The sequence below is a fragment of the Castor canadensis genome, chromosome 1 (assembly GCF_047511655.1).
Source record: "Castor canadensis chromosome 1, mCasCan1.hap1v2, whole genome shotgun sequence".
NCBI classification, from domain to species: domain Eukaryota; kingdom Metazoa; phylum Chordata; class Mammalia; order Rodentia; family Castoridae; genus Castor; species Castor canadensis.
The window spans coordinates 198,485,137-198,490,065 of record NC_133386.1 but is presented as its reverse complement, the minus strand read 5'-3'; positions in this window follow the sequence as shown (position 1 = coordinate 198,490,065).

Here is a 4,929-nt window from a genome sequence, read left to right as displayed (position 1 = left end):
TTTGGTGGTGTATGGGAGTCTAGGCACTTGGTGCATGGTAGGTACTCAGTGAGGTGCTTTCCTGCCCCAGATCCCTGGGTTTGGGGACCGTCTCAGCTGAACTCGAGCACTGTTAGCAGAAATTCAAACTGATTCCTTAACTGGGTGAACTATCCAACCCATCCTGAAGCGTGAGCCAGAAGGTGGCCTTTGTGATAAAACTATGAAGGATAATAGCTTCCTAGCAGGCCCCAAAGGGGCCAAAAGACTTCTCAAAAATTTCCCACCTTTTGAAGTGGATGTCAGGAAAGGGGGACAAGGATTTGAACCCTGGGACACTAGAGGCAGGTATATAATGGGGTCTCCCAGAACAGCACAGCTGAGGGGGTATTTGAGTCCAGGAAATCTCAGGGCCACCTCAAATCTCAGACACCTGTCCCTCAACACCATTGTCCCTCCAATCTGTAGGGACTACCTCCAAGGATACCAAAGTCCATGACACTCAAGCCCCTTATATAAATGGTGTAACATTTGCATATAACCTCCATACATCCCTATATACTGGAAATCACTTCTAGATGACTAGTGCATTGTAAATGCTATAAATAGCTATTATTCTGTATGGTTTAGGAAATGATGACAAGAAAAAAAAAAGCCTGCATGTGTTTATGAGTCTTTCTGTGACACCCACACTAGCATTGAGCTCCTGAGCTGAAGTTATTCTCCTGCCTCAGCCTCTTGAGTGCCCACACCAGGCTAGACCCAATTTTTTTTTCTAAGTATTTTCTATCCACAATCAGTTGAATCTGCAGATGTGGAACTCATGGGTACAAGGGACTAAGTATAGTTTTGGGGGTTTAAAAAATTGTAGTAAAGCATACATAACATAAAATTTGCTATCTTAACCATTTTTAGGTGAGCAGAGCAGGGATATTGAATATAATCACAGTGCTGGATAAACCGTCCCCACCATTCACCTCTAGAACTTTCTCATCTTCCCTCACCTGAAGCTCTGTCCCTGTTACCAGAAAGTCTGTGTCCTGGCTCCAACAATGCCAGTTCACAAATAGCCAGAGCAGGGTTTTTGAGAAAAAGGAAATAAGGTTTATTATTGGTAAGATGAAGAGGAGGACAAGGAGGGTCAGCTCCCATGTAAAGGGGAGTTCAGGAGCTCAGTTACAGTATGTGACAAAACACATGTCCCAAAACTTTGACTCTTTCCTCCCGGCTTACTAGTGCCACATCACTGAAGCTGTATGTCTTGTGTGTTGGTTGACAGGTTTGTTCCTGGGTAATCAGAGAGAGAGAGAAGGGGAAGAAGATTGCCTGGTTTAATCAAAGGTTAGAGAATGTTAACCTTGGTCTCTCCAGCAGAAAGAGGGAGAGAGAGAGAGAGGTTGGCGGGGAATGTCAGTTTGGATAACAAGCAGAGTATCTGGTTAGTACCAGTTACCTTTTCCCCACTGTCAACTTGTTCCTTCTATTTCTATGGAAAAGAGATGTCACAATCATCTGTCTCCTGCCTTTAGTTAAGTTCTGGGTCCAAGAAAGGAGTCAGTGCTCCTGGGCAAAAAGGAGCTGTTAAGCACCTGTTATATCCCCGTTAACCAATAATTCTCCAGTTCCCTGTCCCCAACCCTCTGATAATCAAGGTTCTACTTTCTATGGCTGCGGATTGTTCTAGATACTTCACGCAAGTGGAGTCATACAGTGTTTACCCTGGTTTATTTCAGTTAGCATAATGGCTTCAAGGGGCTAGGATATGGCGCAAGTGGTAGAGCGCCTGCTTAGTAAGCACAAGACCCTGAGCTTAAACCCCACTACCATAAAAAAAAAGAAAAAAAGGAAACAATGGCTTCAAGATCCTCCCACTTTGTAGCACGTGTCAGAATTCCATTCCTTCTTAAGGCTGAATAACATTCTGTTTTGTGTATATGCCACATTTCCCCACCGCTGAAAACCCTATTTCATCCTTTCGTGGGCATCGGGGTCGTCTCCACCTTTTGACTTGAATAATGTTGCTGAGAATATGTGTGTGCAAGCAGCTATTGAAGTCCCTGCTTTCGTTCTTTGGGTGTGTGTTCTGAAGTGGGATGACTGGGTCACAGGACCTTTGTGTCTTAACTGTGCTCACCGTGGCTACAGCATTTTGCATTCATCCCAGCACTGCACAAGGGCTCCAGCTTATCCATATCCTTGCCAGTGTTTGTTGTCTTTGGGTTTGTCTTTCTGTTTCATGATAGCTATCCTAATGGGTGTAAAGTGGTGCCTCGTTGTGGTTTTGATTTACATTTCGCTAATGATTAGTGAGGTCGGCCATCTTTCATGTACTCATTGGCAAATCTTAAGTAGAGTTTTTTCTTTCTTTTTTTGTTGAGATGAAAGTCACACTGTAATCCTAAGTGTCCAGCTTCAGTGTTTTATTTTGCATACATATACAACTGGATGCTTGTCATTCAGGTCAAGATTTAGAACATTCCACAATCCCAGAAGGGCTCTTGATGACTCCTCCCAGTCATGATTCCCCAAAGAAAAACACCACTCCAACTTCTGACTTGGATATTGTTGCCTCTTTTACAACTTCCAGTAAGCGGAATCATAAAGTCTACTTATTTTTGCAATTGCTTCTTTCACTCATCTGGTGTCTGTGCAGTTCATCTGCAGCATTGCATGTAGCAGTAGGCCCATTCTTTTTCGTGTCTACATAGTATTCCATAATACAAATAAACTATAATACATCTTTGATCTATTTATCCAAAAAGGCTGTTTCATAAGTTTCAACCTCACATTATCCACTTTATAGTCAATGGATGTTTTTTTGCCATGAACATTTGTGCATTTCTCTTGGTGAGCATTTCTGTCAAGTATATTCATGGGTAGGGGGGAGGGGATTTGCAGGTATGTTAGATTTGGTCAGTCTTTCCAAGTTTCCAAAGTGGCTTTACCATCTTCTTCCCACCAACCCTGTTGCTTCACATCCTTTCCAACAGGTCTGTACTGGCTCCGTTGGTCACAGCTGATTGGCCTGGCCTTCAATCTGAAGGTACCTCTCTATGGATTGGACAGAGGTCAGTTACCTCATGGGGGTGGGGGTTGGGCTAAGCTCCGCCCATGGAGTTTGTCTGTGATGAGTGGCATTAGAACCTCCTGTATTTGTCCATTTTCTGTTGCTGATAACACAACACCACAGTCTGGGGTGTTTGTTCTAAAGAAAGTGTTACTTTGATTCACAGTTCTGGAGGTGCATCCAAGGTCAAGGGACCACAGCTGGTGATAGTCATGCTGCAGAATCCTGACCTAACGCAGGACCTCACACGGCAGGGGACAGGAGGCAGGGAGGGTGTGTGTGTGTCTTCTATAAAGCCACCAGGATTCAATCTTGGGGACTCACCCCAATAACCTTATCTACTCCTCATCACCTCCCAAAGACCCCACCTGTAAACACTGCAGTAGGATTAAGTTTCACCCTCTTAACACCTCACCACTGGGATTAAATTTCAGTACATGAAACCTCAGCGACACATTCAAACTATGTCCAAAACCATAGCACTGTCCACCCAAAGCCTTTCTTCAGGTCCTGTGGCAGCAGGGAGGGGATGACAAGGATTAGGGCTGTTCTGGGGACCCAAGCCACACCTGTGGGGTGATCTGGAGCTTGGGGGTTGTAGCTCAGGAGCGTCGGTCGCACCCATCGTGTCTTTTCCAAGCTCCTCCCGTGCACTGTCTTCTGTAGCTGCCGGGCAGCATAGCTGGGAAGCATTTGGTTTCCACATGTGCCACTGTGTGTAATGCTTCCCAGTGTGTGTGGACTCCATCGTGATTAATGACATTCATGTTCAATGAAAGTATTTCTGAACTCACTGTCGTCTTTTTGTGCTATGTTTTTTTCAGCCAACGAACACATAAAAATGCAGCTACTAACAAATGGATAGAAATAGGTAAGGTTGTTGCCTTTGGGTTTTTTGTTTGTTTGTTTTATTTTATTTATTTATTTACTTTTGGCAGTACTGGGTATTGAACCCAGGGTCTCATGTTTACTAGGAAAGCACTCTGGCCTGTAAGCCACACCCCCAGTATTTTTGTTTTTAGTTTGTTTTTCAGATAGGGTATCAAGCTTTTGCTTGGACCAGCTTCAGATCTTGAGTAGCAGGGATCACAGGTATGAACCTCCTTGCCCAGCTTTGATGCCATCGAAATTTAAGGCTTCAGAAAACAAATTGAGATGGACTCTGGATGTGAGCTAACATGGTCCTTTGGGGGTTCCATCAGGACAGAATACCACAAGTCTCCCACCTCCTGGCATGCACTCCCCCTCTTCATGTAAAATGCAGTTAAAATTTCTGAGTACCTGTCCTTTGTACCCAGGGAGCACAGAATCCTTCTCAATATTTCTGAGACTCTCCAATGGATGCTTGTGACCTCCTGTTACTGTTCAATCCACATTTCTGCAATCAAGCCCCAGCTCCCTGCCTGCTGCTGCTGGTTCTCTCCACAGTGCTTCACCCAGGACAGGCCTGGCCCTGGAGGGCTGAGCTGGCATACTCAGTAGGAGCCAAGATCAACGTAGCTCTGCCACTGACCTTGGGCAAGGTGCTTTGACTCCCTGGGCTTTGGTTTCCTCATTACCAATGGGGCACCTGCCTCTTAGGACTTGTTGAAGGTCAAATGAGTTGATGGTGGGCCCCAGTGCTTGGCAGTTAGGAAGTATGAGCCGCCATTTTTCTTCAGTTCTTTATATGCACTGCTGTGTGTAACTGATATTTATGGCTGGTTTGCGAACAGCACAGCCCAGCATTGAACAGCTTATACCTGAACTGCCAGCTTCAACCTGCTTAGCCTCTTTTGTCCAACCTGTAACAAGAAAAGTCTTAGCAGCCAGTGTCTCCACTTGGCCTTGGTCTGATGCCATTTCCTGGGACCTGCTCAGCACCTGTCTCCCTGGACCCTCCT